Source organism: Lynx rufus, unplaced genomic scaffold (genome assembly GCF_022079265.1).
Source record: "Lynx rufus isolate CCGP_SWC_20201006 ecotype Redwood Valley unplaced genomic scaffold, mLynRuf1.p SCAF_10, whole genome shotgun sequence".
Classification (NCBI taxonomy): Eukaryota; Metazoa; Chordata; class Mammalia; order Carnivora; family Felidae; genus Lynx; species Lynx rufus.
The window spans coordinates 41,175,481-41,193,161 of NW_025814824.1; the positions used below are offsets into that span (position 1 = coordinate 41,175,481).

General features: G+C 44.6%; 1 pseudogene; it reads right to left on the reverse strand.

Annotated features, from left to right (window-relative positions):
* The window catches only part of LOC124524259 (ferritin light chain-like), a 74,976-nt pseudogene extending 63,081 nt beyond the window's left edge, over positions 1 to 11,895 (reverse strand).
* Between the last annotated feature and the right edge of the window lie 5,786 nt (positions 11,896 to 17,681).

Genomic DNA, 17,681 nt, shown 5'->3' on the forward strand with positions numbered 1-17,681 from the left:
CCTGGTGTAGGCAGAAAGGAGAGAAGATGAAGGGACAAGAGAGACCAGCATACGTTGGACTTCTTGTTAGAAACCACAACAGAAAAAGAGCGAGGGGAGGAAGACAGATCATGTATTATCTGATTTGGCACCTGTGTCTTAGCAGGAAGGCATGACCTGGCCTCCTGGACCCCAGAGCACCAAAGTCTTGGTTTAGAACTATAGATACATCCACACGCACACCCCTGTGTGTCTTCCTTCCCAGGGAGGCGTTTGGGGGACAAGCTTGTCACTTGTCTCAGAGACAGATTCAGTTGGTAGTTCTGCAAGAAAACCTGTAGTGACAGCCAGAGCACATTACTGACCCAAAGTTACAGAAACACATGCACTCCGTGGAAGGATAAACACGTGCACGCGTGCACGCACGCACGCGCGCGTGTGTGTGTGTGTGTGTGTCTCGAGGTGGAATTTCCCTGGGCATTGATTCAGCTTTCATTCAGATCATGTAAATGAGCCCTCATGGTCTAAAAGAAACTTGGATATCTTTTTTAAAAAGGTCAGAAGACCTGGCTTTATGTTTCAATTCTCCGAATGTTCTTTTGCTTATGGATTCCCCTAAATTCTCTTTCCAACAGTTTCTTCTGTCCCCCTGGCCTCATGCTGCCCTTGAAAGTGGCCAGAGGAAACTCTTAGGTGTCAGCCAGTCAGCATGGAGAGATTCTCTTTCATCCCCCTGAGTGTCTGGAGATGTGAGTTTAATGAGAGGCATCGACCTTTGAATTATACAAATGGACCTCTTTAGCAATCACTTCCCTCCCCAGTCCATACCCACCCTCAGCTTTTAATCTTCTCAATTATATTTCCTTTTCATTGATTACTACTTTGCTAACTTTCAGATTGAGCAGGCAGTAAAACCTCAGCCACACAGGTAATGCAATTGCTCTTCGAGCCTGACGCCGGCATCTCACCTCCTGAGGGGGCCCCCGGGCCTCCCTCCCACCCTACTGAGTCTTGGCAAGTACACTAGTCTTCGATCAACTTTCAAGATGGCCCCTTCCATCCCCAGATCTGTGCAATCCTGATTATGAAGATGGGATTTCAGCTTTGAGCTTTAAATAGCACAGATGAGGGGGGTTTGCATGCTGCCAGAGTGTGGGAAGGATGCTTACAGAGGTTGGCTGTTTCCCACTGGGCCTGGGAATGGGCAGGTGATAGGCCGGGGAGCAGGGAGCTGTGGGTTCTGTTTCCCACCTCTGCTCTGACTTTTTGAGTCTGACCTTTGTTGAACCACTTAACTTTCTGTGCTCTCCTTTCGGTGCCATCTGTAAGGGGGAGACAATGACACTTGTCTGTGAAAATGCTTTGAGGGATGTCGGCATAAAAGACGCAATGTAAAAGCAAGTGATGGGCAATGTTTCCCATAAAGAGCCCCTTGTTTGCATCTGCAAGAGGCCCCATTTGAGGGCTAGGAAGAAAAATTGAGACATTTCCTTGATACGGAGGCCAGGCAGAGGACATGGCTCCCGACCAGTTAGAAATCCTTTCTGTGGCTGGGGGTTCCTGAGAAGCTGCCGGATGGGAGCCCCGTGAGGTGCATGCTGGGAACTGGCCACAGAACAAACAGATCTGAGGTCTCCGCACCAGGAGGACCCAGTGCCATATCAGGATTAGCCAAGGGACCTGGCGAGCAGTAAGGGGGGCTGACTCCCTGTGATTTACGGGCATTGACGCAGGGACCTGGCGGGGGACGGGGGAAGGCAGAGAACTTTGGGGACATTTTCAAAACTGGAGGTCGTTCAGAGGAAATTACTCAATAAAAACCAGGTTTCTCTAACTGAATAGATCAATTTACAGCTCATAAGGTGGAAAAAGTCTGAGACTTCAAGATTCTGGCTGGGCGGGTCTCCTAAGGTTTCCTCCCTTGGCAGGGCAGCTGTGGCTTTGGCTTTCTCACACCGGGCACCCCTTCTGTACCTTGAAGGGCCAGCATTTGTTTCTCTCTTTCTCTGCCACTTAATTTTTTCTGCTTGAGATTCTTCTCCTCCTCCTCCTCCTCCTCCTCCTCTCTCTTCCCCTTAAAAGCCTCCCGCTTTCATTCTTCACCTCCCTACAGACCTATTAGAGAAGTCCCTACCATTTTGTTTTCCTGATAATATAAATTCTTTTTCCATGATTCCTCCTCTCAGCTGCCTCCCCTCCCCACAGCTAGTCTCCAGTCCCTCTTCTCTCTGTTTTTCCATCAGGTCCCCAAAGCCGTTGCCTTTCTCCTCCAGCTGCCTGTGGTCTGTTTGGCTGCACACCTCTCAACCTCTCTATTTCTCCCTCTCTGCCTTTTATCATCCCAGCCCTTCTCTTTGGTTGCTCTCTTGGCTTTTCTCAGTTGCTACTGCAGTAATTCATCACGAGCATCCAGCAACGCCATCATCTATCGACTGAGCTTCTGTAAGTTGCACCGAAGCAACAGCGTTCTCAGGGAGGCAGGGTGGTAGGAAGATGGGCGGGGCACAGATGGAATTGTATTGCAACTCCATCATCCACCTGTCATCATTCATTTCTGTACCCATAACCCATCTATCTGTCCATCCACCCATGCATCCATCCAATCCCTCACTCATTTAACCATTCATTGATTTCATTTATTCAACAAACTGCACCATATGCCAGGCAAAGGGCTAGACACTTGATCGAGAGTGATGATCAAATACAGACACGGGCCCTGACTTCAGTAAAGGCTAAGGAGTTGGGACCAAGACACTCTCTCATCAGAACTTGACTTATTTAGGAATGGAGAATTAAGCTGAGATCTGGGGGCTGAGAGGGAAGAACATGCAGGTTGGGCAGGGGGTGGGGGGCAGGTTTTGAGAAATCCTGCCCTTCCTCATCCCTACTAAATCCTCTCCTAAATGCTGGCCAAGGGCACTAGTTCTTCTAGCAGAAGTCAAGGCTGTTAGGCCACAGAGCTCAAGTTCAGCACATCGGATGACCTGGTAATGGTGACTTGAATATATTTAGACTAAGTGGCAAATAATAGACATCAGTCCTTCCCTGGGAACAAGCTTCATTAGGAGATAGAAGGTCATGGCATTTCAACACCCAAAGGTGGGAGAGCATAGGGAAGAGCATTGGCCCTAGGATGACGTGGTCACTCCACATGGTGCCAGGGGTAGATTCTGAGGGCTCAGGGGACAGCACGTGTTTCCTCCCCAGCCTGCTCTTTCAAGTGTCAGTTGGCTAGCCTGACAAGCTGCTCCTTCTTCCTTTGGAGCCTCAGTGCTTCCATAAGCTTTGGAGACCAGGCAGTTCTAGAAGTCCAGAACTACCCCCCTCCCACCCCCACTTCTCACTGGCACTGGTCACAAATTCAAAGCGGCCATTGGGTTTCATGGCTCGATGGCCTTGTAATTGTTATTGGAACTCACTGTGGATGGATTTACGGTAATGAACTCACCTAATAGCGAACCCGTCATGGGCCTTTTTGCAGACAGGATCTTTCCTGAGTGAAGATATTAGAAAACCATTCTGCAAAGGAAAAGCAATACTGACTGGTGACTTCAAGTTTAGGAAAAACACCACTGTTCGGGTTTTTCTGTTGGCATCTAACTTTAAACACTTCATTGGCCAGTTGCTAACCAACATGGTTTTTGGCCAGAGCTCTGTTTATGTTGGCACCAAATGTATGTATCACAAGCAGTTTGTGTGTTTCTGGGCATGTGTATATGTGTGTATGAGTCTGTATATGTTACAAACTCCAAAACTTTTGAACACAAGGTTTTGTACTCTTTTTGCAGATTCTTCTGGCCAGGAAAACAGGCAACTGGCAGGCAGGGCATCCGTGTGCATTAATGACTTGCTTTCAGGCCACCCCACCCCATCGCAGCCACCCTCTGGCTTGGCCTGGCCTGGCACTGAGCTCTCTTGGCCTCCCTGGACCCCTGTCCTACTGAGTTATGAATGAGTGAGGCGGCCCCTGCCCAGTAAAAGAGGCTCCGGGGACAGTGGGTGCTTTCTGGGTCACCTCAGTCTGCAGGACCAGGGGGCAAATCATCAGGAATGCTTGGGACCAGGAATTTACTCCTCGCTGGGGCCAGAAAGGCTCCATGTTTTTGTGGCTTGGCATTAAGCAAACAACTGCTTTTTTGTTCTCTCCTCAAATTATTTGTCCAAACAAAAGGCAACTGTCATGGGGAGAAAAGTACAATTTTTCCAGCGTTTGCCCCTTCCCGCACCCCGTCTCACAGCACGCTCTCTGACTCTGTGCGTTTCCACAGCCCAGTGTCGGATTTCCAGCCCACAGAAAGGCAGGGTTCGCTGCTTCTAAATGTGAAATCCACCTTCCGCCTCTCTCAGGCCTGCTGACCCAATGCAGCACCAGAGCTAAGGGCAAATTTTACAGCTGGCACCTCTCCTCTCCAAAATCCCGAAAGGTTTCCCAAGTCCTTAAATCATGAATCCAGAAACATTCCCTGGGAGAATGGAAGTTTGGATAAATAGTGAGTCCTAGAAGAAAGCAGTCTGTTTCCTTTCCAACTCCCGTTTCTTCTGAAAGTTTAGCAGTTAGATCTTCTGCCTAACAGAGGATTGTTATTTAATTGCAAGGCATCCTCGTGGTGATGAAGCGAAAAGACGTGGCTTATCACTTTGTATCTCATTAGAATATGGTAAAATATGCTAAACAATCTAACTAAATGATACGGAATTTAATCTTCTTCCCAGGCTTGTTGGGATTAGGCTGTGTCCTTATCTACCCAGCCCACTCCTGATTCTCCTTCAAGACTTGGGGCAAATGTCACCTTTCTGGTGGGGACGTCTCGTGCCCCCTGACCTAGAGCCGCCCTCACCGACCTCTGCAGAATTAGGGCCACCTCATCTGTGCTCCCCTAATTCTCCCAGCACTGGCACGGTGCAATGTTTACACTTTTGTTCCAAAATAATTTTAGATTTACAGAAAAGTTGCAAAAAAAGTAAAAAGAATTCCTGTACACCAGAATTGCTCAATCTTTTCCTCATCACTCTCCAAGTGCCTTTTTAGATATTTTTTTTTCCCCGATTGCTTTCTGACTTGAAATTTTAATACCACAGATAATGTATACCTTTTTATGGACTCTAAGTATATCTGAACTTCACGTGGAAAAAGAGTAAGATATTTTGGCCTCCAAGAACGGTTTTTATTTCTTTTTTTTTTTTAAGTTTATTTATGTATTTTGAGAGAGACAGAGAGAGCATGAGCGGGGGAGGGGCAGAGAGAGTGGGAGAGAGAGAATCCCAAGCAGGCTTCATGTTGTCAGCACAGAGCCTGACATGGGGCTCGAACCCACAAAACTGCAAGATCATGACCTGAGCCGAAATCAAGAGTCAGACACTTAATCGGCTGAGCCACCTACGTGCACCAATAATTTTTATTTCTTTTAGTGCAATATTGCTTCGTGCAGAATACATGTTAATAGAGCCTGTTTGAGAGTAAGTCGCAGTCATGGTGCCTCTTTACCCCTAAATATTTTAGAAAGCATTTCCCATAAGTGAAAACTTGTTCTTTGCCTTTTAACAAATTTTTTAAAAAACACTTCCATCTCTTCCACATAGCTATAAGTTTTTCAAGGTCAGGAACCTGTGTCTCAGCCATCTTTGGAGACTGAGTACCAGAATGGGGCCTGGCATGTTGAAGGAGCGATTATAAAATAATACATTTCATTAAGATATAGCATATGTCATGCATTTTCATATAATTTATATATGCTAACAATTATGAAAAAATAGTTTCTTTAAATATAACATATACAATATAAGATATAGTATGTTATACATAATAACACAAAAATACATTCTTATTTACAAATGAATGGAAATCTTAGGGTCCATAGTATTGATTTCAATCACAAAGTATTCTAAAGTTTCAGAAGCTGGAAGAAACTGGGCTGAAAATTTACAGACTTTGGAATCTGCCTCAAGCCCAGTGAATAAAACAAGAAACCACTCACCTGATGTCAGTTTCATAGAACAAGAAGGAAACTCTGAGTTGGTAGAAATTGGCAGCCACCATTTCAGTCTCAGCATTTACGCTGCTCTTTGGGAGGCAGTATAATTCAGTAACTCAAACGCTTTCTTGCTCTCTTGCAGTCACTCTCAAATATTTATTGGCAACTTTGCATTTGATAAAAATATACTGGAGTTGGAGGCTCTTGAATCCTAGTTTTTATTTTCTATGTACTCAAACAAGTTACCTAACCCATATTTGCCTCGGTTTCAAGGGATACAGGAGGGCTGATGCATAGGGGCACTTGTACCCCAATGTTTATAGCAGCACTTTCAACAATAGCCAAATTATGGAAAGAACCTAAATGTCCATCAACTGACGAATGGATAAAAAAATTGTGGTTTATATAGAAAATGGAATACTACTTGGCAATGAGAAAGAATGAAATATGGCCTTCCATAGCAACGTGGATGGAACTGGAGAGTGTTATGCTGAGTGAAATAAGTCATACAGAGAAAGACAGATACCATATGTTTTCACTCTTATGCAGATCCTGAGAAACTTAACAGAAGACCATGGGGAAAGGAAGAAAAAAAAAAGAGCCGGAGAGAGCCAAACCATAAGAGACTCTTAAAAACTGAGAACAAACTGAAGGTTGATGGAGGGTGGGAGGGAGGGGAAAGTGGGTGATGGGCATTGAGGAGGGCACCTGTTGGGATGAGCACTGGGTGTTGTCTGGAAACCAATTTGCCAATAAATTTCATATTAAAAAAAATTTGCCTTGGTTTCCTTGATTGCAATATGACTATTAACACATTGTGCTCTGTTCTGCTCCCAAGTCACTGGTTAATACGGTACTGAAAGAAAGTACTCACAATACATACATCTGACACATGTTTTGTTTCCAGAATACACAGAGAGCTTTTACAACTCAGTAATAAGACAGATAACCTAATTAACAAAAATTTTAGCTGACATTTCACAAAAGTTTTTAAAAAGTAGCCTATAAGCCCATTAAAAAATACTAAACATCATTAGCTATCAGGGAATGAAAATTTAAACCACAATGAAATACTACCATACACCTGTTAGAATAGCTAAAATTACAAACATCAACAATACCAAATGTTGGTAAGGATATGCAGCAACTGAAACTCTCATCTATTTTTTGTGAGAATGTGAGACGGTGCAACCACTTTGAAAAAACAGTTTGTCGGTTTCTTCTAAATTGAAATATACACTAAATAGGGGGCGCCTGGGTGGCTCAGATGGTTAAGCGTCCGACTTCAGCTCAGGTCATGATCTCATAATTCGTGGGTTTGAGCCCCGCGTCGGGCTCTGTGCTGACAGCTCGGACCCTGGCACCTGCTTCAGAATCTGTGTCTCCTCCTCTCTCTGTTCCTCCCCCACTTGTGCTCTGTCTCTCTCTCTCAAAAATAAACATTAAAAAAAAATCTAAAAAATAACATAAACATGTGCTAATTGTGTGTCCAGAAATTGCACTGCTAGGTGTTCACTCGCAAGAAATAAAAACATTTGTCCAGACAAAGACTTCACAAGAATGCTTATGGCCGCTTTATTCATGAGAACCTAAACCTGGAAACAATCCAGATATTTATTAATGGATAAAGAGGAATTGGAGTATGTTCGTACAATGGCATACTGCTCATTAATAAAAAAGGAACAAACTGCTGATACCACTGGTCCATATGACAGAATGGAAGACTCTCAAAAGCATTACACTGCGTAAAAAAATCCAGACACAAAAGAGATCATCCTGCCTGATTCTACTTATATAAAAGTCTAGAAACTATAAATCCAATCAGTAATGACAGAATCCGTGGTTGCCTGGGGGCTATGTTCTGGAGAAGGGACACGGGATTGGTGCAGAGGGGCACAAGAAAGCATTCTGGTTCGGTGGAAATGTTCCTTATCTTGACTGAGCTCTACTTTTTCGGGTGTATAAGTTATCACAAGTCATTCAACTCTATGCTAAAGTGGGTACATTTTATGTATTGTATGTTAATTATACCTCAGTGAGTTGAGTTTTAGAAAGCGTATACTCAATGTGAGTATTGAGAGCAAACCTTCATCCTCGAACTCTAGAACTCTCCATTGTGCTTCTTCCATCAGGGCTTGGCACAGGCACCATAGAGCACTCCCGTTGGGTTCATTCATCAGAAGACCTAGTGGCAGAATTGCTGGTGTTGTGGCCTGAATCAGCTTCTCCTGCTTGGGCCTCACTTGAAGCTTGCAACCTTCTGCATTGCTCAGCAACAGGGGCAGAGGAGTACATCCATATCTGACATATGTTGCCTTCAAACTCCAAAAAGGGCCAAGCCAAAGATGTATCACTTATTCTTAGTGGTGAGGTATGCATGGTACAGTGAATTTTCTTTCACTCTGGAAGAAACATTCGGATACTATACAGATATCTGAACTTCTAGAAATGTCTCTAAGATCCCTGAATTTCCAATGCATGTATCTCCCGAACTCTGACACATATAGGTTTTATAGGGTGTCTAGGATATCTGTTTCCACTTGCTCACTTGGTCTTTTAGCATTATGTCATCTAAACTATAGTCCAAAATTCTTTTCTGTGGGCTGTTATTAAGAGGATCAAAAATCCCTCTGATCTACAACAGATTGCAGGTTGCCAGAGGTGGGAGGTGGAGGGTAGGCCAAGTGGATGAAGGAAGTCAAAAGTTACCAACTTCCAGTTATAAAATAAATACATTCTAGGGATGTGATGTACACTGTGGCTATAACTAATAATACTCTATTGCATAGTTGAAATTTGCTAAGAGAGTAAATCTTAAAAAAAGTTCTGACCATAAGAAAAAAATTATGTAATTATGTATGGTGACTCACATTAACTAGACTCATCGTGGTGATCCTTTTGCAATATATACAAATATCAAATTATTGTGCTACACACCTGAAACTAATATAACATTATATGTCAGTTATACCTCTGTAAAAAAAAAAAAAAGTTAAACATTAAAAAAAATCCCCCTGATCTAAATTATGGCATAAAGCAAAAAAATTAAGCAGTTCTGAAGATTGGCATGGTGAATATGTATTGTTATTCCTGCCCCGTAAAAGAAAACTTCTTCTAATAGAGAAAATGTATTTACCAGATCAATAGCCATCCAGCAGACCCACAAGGTGAAGAGACGACATTTAGAATAGCAGCTTCAGTTGTAGTCATCACTTAACAACACTTAAAATAATACCCCGTAATTTTCTATCCATCTTTTGCAGAGCCAAACAGGCCAGTTAGAGATGTGGTAGGGACCACCATCTTTGAGACTTTAAATTCTGTGTTGGTGGACTACCTGTGCTATAGAGAGGAGTGCTGCACTCTATCTGATTCTAAAAGCCCTCACTCTGCAAGTTAAGGGGCCACTGTGGCTTTTCTACCAGTTGCTGAGTATATCTACTCAAACTACATTTTCAGGAACTGTGGAAATAACAGAAGAACGTACTCATGGATGTAATGGGGCCACTGAGAGATTCACCTATACCCAAATTCCTTTTGTTCAATGGACTCTCATAAACATCCATTTTTACCTATGGATCATGATGGTTTTCTGAAATACTAATGATTTGCAGTATTTCAGAATCAATGTCCAATTATTCCTAAAAGGTCCAGATATTTCTCTTTTTCTAGTGTGAAATCATCTGTAGCTTGCTTTCCGGTCTGCCACAATGCTTGCCACTCCGATTTGTTTCTTAGATCTGTTATGCTCACTTTGACTATCCCCTGTTGACTCTTGAGTTCATGATCCTGTGCTTTAATCCCTTGATCAACCCTTGTCAGGGCCAAGGCCCAGGAGAAAATAGAACTGACCTATATCGAGAGAATAAATGTCTTTTAAAGCAGAAGATTTCACCCCCATATCCCAAATCAGCCAAACTTTCCTGGAGTAATTCTGTAAGTTCCCTGCCCATATGGAGACTAAGCTATTCAGCAAAAAGAGACCAGGACTAACTGTTCTGGGATGAAAACTTTTGTTCAAGCCTTTAGGCAAGACCAAGGCAACTGCTCTCCAAGGGAATGTCCCCTGTTCACAAATGTGTCTCTCTCTAAACTTCTTTACGACCTGGTAGCCCAGAGTCCTTCATCTCTGTGCCTGAGTTGTGACCTCTTCTGGTCTCGAATCTTGTCCCCATCTCAATACCCCTTCCTGCTTAGCCCAGCTGAGCACTAATAGCCTCCAATATCATAGGTGGATTTTCATGGTGACTGTAATGATTTTAAAATATATCCAAAAATTCTTTGACAATTCTCCCCTTAGAAGGTGGAGCCTAATTCTTGTCCCCTTGAGCGTGGGCCCAAATGAGCAGCTACTTTTTGAAAAATTTTCTTTAAAGTTTATTTATTTATTTTTGAGAGAAAGGCAGAGAGAGTGAGTGGGGGAGGGGCAGAGAGGGAGGAGAGAGATAATGTCAAGCAGGCTCCACGCTGTCAGTGCTGAGCCACAATGTGGAGCTCAGCTCACAAACTGTGAGATCACGACCTGAGCTGAAATCAAGAGTCGGACGCTTAACCGACTGAGCCACCCAGATGTCCCTGAATGATCAACTACTTTCTAAAAAGAAATCAAGTGTGGGGCGCCTGGGTGGCGCAGTCGGTTAAGCGTCCGACTTCAGCCAGGTCACGATCTTGCGGTCCGTGAGTTCGAGCCCCGCGTCAGGCTCTGGGCTGATGGCTTGGAGCCTGTTTCCGATTCTGTGTCTCCCTCTCTCTCTGCCCCTCCCCCGTTCATGCTCTGTCTCTCTCTGTCCCAAAAATAAATAAACGTTAAAAAAAAATTAAAAAAAAAAAAAAAAAAAAGAAATCAAGTGTGGTGGAAGTGATGGTCTGTGACCTCCAAAATTAGATCATAAGAAGCATTGTGGGGACTGCTCACTCTAAGAGTCAGGCACCATGTTGTGAGGACATTTAAGCAGCTCAAAGAGAAGCTCATATGAAGGAGAACTGAGGTCTTCTACCAACAACCAGCACCATGTGAGCGAACTATCTTGGATGTGAATCCTTCAGGGTGAGTAAAGCCTTCAGATGATTGCAATCCCAGCCAAAATCTTAACTACATGTATCACTAGAAATATTGAGCAAAGCTATTCCAAATTCCTGACCCACACAAACAATATGAGATGATACATGTGTATTGCTGATTTAAGCCACCTATGCTTTGGGTTAATTTGGATTTTGTTGTTGTTGTTTATTTGTTTTTTGGGTTGTTTTTTTTTTTTTTTTTTTGACCACAAAAAGCTTCATTTGTTTACATTGGTTCTAAGGCTTGGGAAAGGGCTCCCGGGTGGTTAAAAATCTTTCTAGTGGCTGCAGGGAGAGGGTCAGGCACAAGCCCTGGCACCAGGGTTACCAGAGGGCTCCTCCAAAGGCTTCTGGGTCTAATAGGCCCCCAGTCATGCTTGAGGGTGAGCGTTTTGAAGAGATACTCACCCATCCCAGCCTGGGAGCCAGCCAGCTTGCAGAGGCTAGTCAGGTGGTTGTCCATCTTCTTGATGGGCACCACCTCAACTAGGAAGTGGTTCTCCAGGAAGTCACAGATATGGTCTCCATGGGCAGAACTCAGGGCACACAGATCTGAAAGGGCCTGGTTCAGGTTCTTCTCCAGAATCAGGACAGCTTCCATGGCTTCCAGGGTTTTACCCCACACATCTTGGGATGGCTTCTGCATGTTCTGGAAGAGGACACGGCCTCTGTGTTGGTTTTGCATCTTCAAGAGATGCTCAGCGCCCTTGAGCTTCTCCACAGCCAACTAGTGGAAGAAGTGGCCCACATCCTCCAAAGCCCCATGCCGTGATCGAAATAGAAGCCCAGAGAAAGGTAGGTGTAGGACACCCACAGACACATGTTGACCGCTGAAGGCAGCCTCCACCTGGGTGGAATCATTCTGACAAATCTGGGAGCTCATGATAGATCGGCAATAAGGAGCTAAGCTCACAATAAGGTGTTGGCTGCTCCTGGAGGGAGTGGGCGGCCGAGAAAATGGCTCTGAAGGTTGTGACTGGAAAAAAGGTTGGAGGGTGGTCAGAGGCTGATAGAAGGGGCTTCCCTGTTCTGTTCTGTCCAAACACTGTTGAAGCAAGGGACAGATCCGCGGACTGACGGACACTCTTGGTTTTGGGCTAATTTGTTATACAGCAACAGATAACTAATACAGTGACTTAGCAACGACCTCTTTTGCTGTCCATGCTATTACTCATGCCCATCGTGGGAATTATGAGCCAGACGAGAGGGAATAATTTGTGATAGATCAGTGGGGAAGATATTTTGGGAAATGTGACCATTCCTTGTACCATACCTCCTCATAAACTGTGACAGCCCCACTGTATAATCTGCCTGTGGATATCACTAGATTTGTAGGGACATTTACATTTTTTAAAAACTTTAGAACTTACAAAGAAATATCCCACAAATGTTTCTTTGTATTTTCTTCCCAACAACTCTATGGAGGCAGGCAGCGCAGCTATTATTTTCCCCCAATTTAAACATGAGAAAACTCAGGCCCAGAGTTTCAAATTTCAAGTGACCAGGATGTGACAAAGTCAGGGTTTGAACGGAAGCCTCTCTGATTCCACATCTGGGTTACCACCATGCCCCTTAAAGAAGTGCCATTCCAGCTATGTGGGTCAGTTAAATTCGATTCAGCATATTTAACGGCAAGAGATAATATTTACAAAGTGCTTGGTGCAAGGCAAAGTACTCACTAAGTGGTAGCTAATACTATTATTATATTTATGGCACGCCAAGTGCTGGGAATACAGAGGTGAACAAGGCCAGGCCCTTTCTTTAAGGAGCTTGGACTAGGAGGAGAAGCAGAGCCGGCAGAGGGATATGCTTCCAGGCTGCCTTGAAAAGCCAAAAAGAAAAGAAAAACAGTATGTAGAGGCCAGGTAAGTCAAGGCCGGGGGCGGAATGTCCAGGGTCCTTTACGGATCAACGCTCTGTCCCCTCTCAAATGAAAGGGCAGAACCCTCCCACCACAGTCAAAATGCCCCACAGCTGCTTCTGTGGGCCCTGGAGGGAAGAGGAGGACCTGGAGGTTACAGAATGGCTTCTGTGGCCGAAGGCATCCCGAGGTCCTTGGTGCCACCAAGGGTTTTCCTGAGCGGGGAGGAGAACCCTTCTGAGTGGCCTGTTGGGGGTCCTGTGCAAGAATTGAGGATGGCCTGTTTTTGTTTGAATTCTCCTGTTTTGTTTTTTTTTTAATTTTTTTTTTTTTGAAATGATCACCAAATTCCCATCATTCTTTGTATGCAACACCCATTAAACCTAAGCGATTCTCCAAGACAAAGAAAACACCACGTCTGGGGACATGTGCCAATGAGAAGTCCATGACCTTCTCTTGCTGGGGCACTGGTATTTTTAAAGCAACAAATGCGTGATATTGAATATCCCAGTAAGGCTCCCTTCTGAGCAGATCCAACAATTGTCCCGGAGAAGAAACAAACTGGGAAATGCCCCCAAACCATTCTGGGGCGCCCGCAAAACAGATCATCAAATTCCTCTCCCTAATCAGGAAGGCAGGGGGTGGGCTGTGCATGTGTGTGAGTGTGAGGATGCTGCTCGCCGTGGTACCGAGACCCAGACTGTTGTCCTTTTGTCAGCACAAGTGAGGACACTGGATCTTTCGCTCCCCGCTGGAAGAACATGAGACACAGGCCAGCTCCTCTCCAAGGACATTTTGCACCCGGAGATCTTTGCCTCAAGGCAAAAACATCGGCTCTGACTCTTTTGGCCCCTGCACGGCCTCTGGAAGGCGAAGCCCTCGTTTGGCCGTGTGCACGACCAAGTGCCGGGCTGATGTGGCAGAGTGAACTCCTCCATGCCAGCCAGTGATGCGGGACGCCTGAGCAGGTGGGGCTGAGCCTGCTCGACCCTGCCCTGCCGCGCCCCGCTGCTCCTCTGCCGGCCGGAGCACCGGGGTCGCCTTTCTGATCCTTTGTTTTTCAGCAGCAAGTGGAGGCAAAGGTTGAGGAGAGGGAAATGTGATCTCCAGTGAATTGCAATATTTTGCTTTCTCTAATCCTATTCAGGTGGTGACTTTCGCCAAAAGGAAAAACAGGCCAACACGCGGGATGGTTAAAAACCCTGATTGTTACCCCCGACAATTGTGCGTCGGCTGAACTGAATTCTAGTCCCAGTGATTCACTACTAATGGGCCTCAAGTTCTGACCTAAGGTTTAAGATGCGGCTTATGCTAAGGAGAGGAGGGCAGTCGTGGGAGGATCTCTGCTCTGGAGAGGAACTGGGCCACAGTGGGCAGCCTCTGAGCCTGGCCCAGACCACAGCGGCTGGCGGCCGGGCACTTCCTGTAGGGCTGCGTACTGTGCACCTGCCATGGGCTTCTCTTCTCTCGGGGCTGGGCTTCGGGCAATGTGTCCCCTCCCCACCCCCCTCACTCCTCGTCTCCCAGGCTGCGCTTGGTGTGAGAGTATGCAGAGATGGTGGGAGGGACAGTGCTCTATCATCTCCTCTCCCCAGTGAGGGTCTCCCCAGTGAGGAGAGTGGAAAACACTGTCTTGCATGAATAATATACCTTCCTCACTCTTTTGAAGAGTTCAGAGCACCTAGCAGACAGACAGAATGTTCTTCACCCTCAACAACTCCCTGAGGCTAAATCAGGTTTTGATTCCCCCCTTGCCTTTTTTTTTTTTTTTAAATAGATGAGACACTGACAGCCCACAGCAATTGGTCTTTGGGAGTGAGCTGTGCAGGGGCAATAGGAAGCAAGCAGGGAAGAGCTGACTGTGTGAGTCCTTTATGGAGGCAGGAAATCTCTTGGCTAATCCTATGCTCAGTCACTACAGGAAGTTGAAAAATCACACCTTAAAAAATAATTCCTTGTTCCAGAAGCTGGTCAACTAATAATAGGGTTTTTGTTTAGCAGGAAGGTTCTCTTCTAAGAGGATGCTGGCAGGTCGTGAGGAAATATCATTGCAACTACATGCAAGCAGTTGCAAAGACCAGAGAAAGAGTAGTGCAAACAGTGGTCCCATTGAGCTGAAGAAAGGAAGGCAAAAATTCTTCATCAGATGTCTCTGCAGACACTTGCTGACCTATCGTGCTGACCAGGGTCTTTCTTTGAGCACACTCCAGCAGGACTGATCTTGTACAAAACCAAAATGTGATCGTGCCATCCTTGTACGTAAAATATCCAACAACTTTGCATAATCTTCAAGATGAAATTCTAACTCCTGTGCACAGCATGAAAAACCCTAGTCTTCCTACTGGATATAAAAAACTGCCTGATATGTTTTAGACTCTGGGATCATTAATTCACTCATTTGTTCAGACGCCAGGCTGGCATTTATTGGAGGGTTAATATTTTCCAGCCAGTTCACGAGGCACTGGGAATATAACTCCCCCAGCAGTGCCTAGAACATGATCTGGTCAAGACTCAGATTCTGCCTCTAGCCTTGGAACTAACTTCTCTCTGGAACTTACTCCTCTATCTCTCAACCTCCTCCTCTTCCACCAGCTACCTTTACTGTTCCATGAGTTTCCTTCATCATTCCTCCACCCCACACCCCTGCAAAATACCACTCTTGCGTGTTCTTTTTTAATGTTTATTTATTTTTGAGAGAGACAGAGACAGAATGCGAGTGGGTTAGGGGCAGAGAGGGAGGGGGACAGAGAATCCGAAGCAAGCTCCAGGCTCCGAGCTGTCAGCACAGAGCCCGATGCAGGGCTCGAATTCACGAGCTGTGAGATCATGACCTGAGCTGAAGTCGGACGCTCAACCGACTGAGCCACCCAGGTGCCCCCCACTCTTGAGTGTTCTGATAGCTCATGGTGCTGTAAGTGGGTATTATGTTATTGTTTCCCTACATTGTGAATGAGGTTTTTGAGGAGGGGGGCTTTGTCTTATGTGTAGTGTCTAAGGCACAGGGCCCAGCCCCTGGTAGGTGACTGTACAGGTCATGGCTCCACGACTACATTGACTCTGGCCAATGAGATGTGAACAAAAGTCTCCTGGGGTTCTTCTGGGAGAGAAACCTCTAAACACAACTGTCCCTTATTTACTACTTGATGTCGTATCTAGAAATAATTCCTGCTGCAGCCACGTTGCTGTCCAAGTGGAACTAGCTTTAGAAAGAAGCCAATAACGAAGACAGAAGGGCAGATAGTTGGAAGTAATGTCAGCCTGGGATCATTTTACCTCTGGACTTGAAGTTATGTGAATGGCAAGTTTCTTATGTTTTAAATCTTTCTGATTCAAGATCTTCTCTTCCCTTCTCTTCTTCTTTTTCTCCTCCTCGTTTTTCTTTTCCTTCTCCTTCTCTTTCTCCTACTTGTTCCTTTTCCTCTTTTTTCTTTTTTATTTTGTTTTGTTGCCAAAAATCTTCCTAAGTGATTTGGAACTCATTATCTGTCTTTTGTTGGACTGAGTGAATAGGGCCAGACATATTAAGTTCAACTGACAGCATCTAGTATTAGTTGTATTTACTCATATATCTTGTCTGCCTTGCTAAACTGTAAGTGCTTTGAGGGGAAGAAATTATTTTATCCAAAATTGTCCTTTCAGTTTCCTCTCCTAAGCGTCTACCTATGCAAGGAGTTCCACAAAGTTGTGTAGAATTGAATTAGATTGAATTGAAGACTTCAACTACTTTTTCTCCTTTTTCTTCCTTTAAAAAAAATGTTTATTCATTTTGAGAGAGAGAGAGAGAGCGCACAAGCATGAGCAGGGGAGGGGGAAGGACAGAGAGAATAGGACTGAAAATCCCAAGCAAGCTCCATGCTGTCCACATAGGGCCTGATGCAGGGCTTGATCTCATGAACTATGAGATCATGACCTGAACCTAAATCAAGAGTCAAACGCTTTGTTGGTAGGAATGCAAGCTGGTGCAGCCACTCTGGAAAACAATATGGAGGTTCCTCAAAAAACTAAAAATAGAACTACCCTAAGACCCAGCAATTGCACTACTAAGTATTTATCCACGGGATACAGGTGTGCTGTTTCAAGGGACACATGCACCCCCCATGTTTATATCAGCACTATCAACAATAGCCAAAGTATGGAAAGAGCCCAAATGTCCGTCAGTGGATGAATGGACAAAGAAAATGTGGTGTATATATATACAATGGAGTATTACTCAGCAATCAAAAAGAATGAAATCTTGCCATTTGCAACTATTTGGATGAAACTGGATGGCATTATGCTAAGTGAAATTAGAGAAAGACACAAATCATATGACTTCACTCATATGAGGACTTTAAAAGACAAAACAGATGAACATAAGGGAAGGGAAACAAAAATAATATAAAAACAGGGAGGGGGACAAAACAGAAGAGACTCATAAATATGGAGAACAAACTGAGGGTTACAGGAAGGGTTGTGGGAGGGGGGATGGGCTAAATGGGTCAGGGGCACTAAGGAATCTACTCCTGAAATCATTGTTGCACTATATGCTAACTAATTTGGAAGTAAATTAAAAAAAAATAGGATAAAATAAAACAAGTTAATAAAAAATTTAAAAAAAATCTACACATAAAAAAAAGAGTCAAATGCTTAACCAACTGAGCCACCCAGGCACCCCTCTCCTTCTTCCTAACCCTCAATTTACTACTTCTCTTCGTACCTCATAATTTAGTATTTTATCCTATACTGTTGCTCTCACATTGCTTCCCATTGAAAATCTTGTAAGAAGTCTTCTCCAAGAAGATGCTAAGGTCCTGGAGAACAGCATCTGA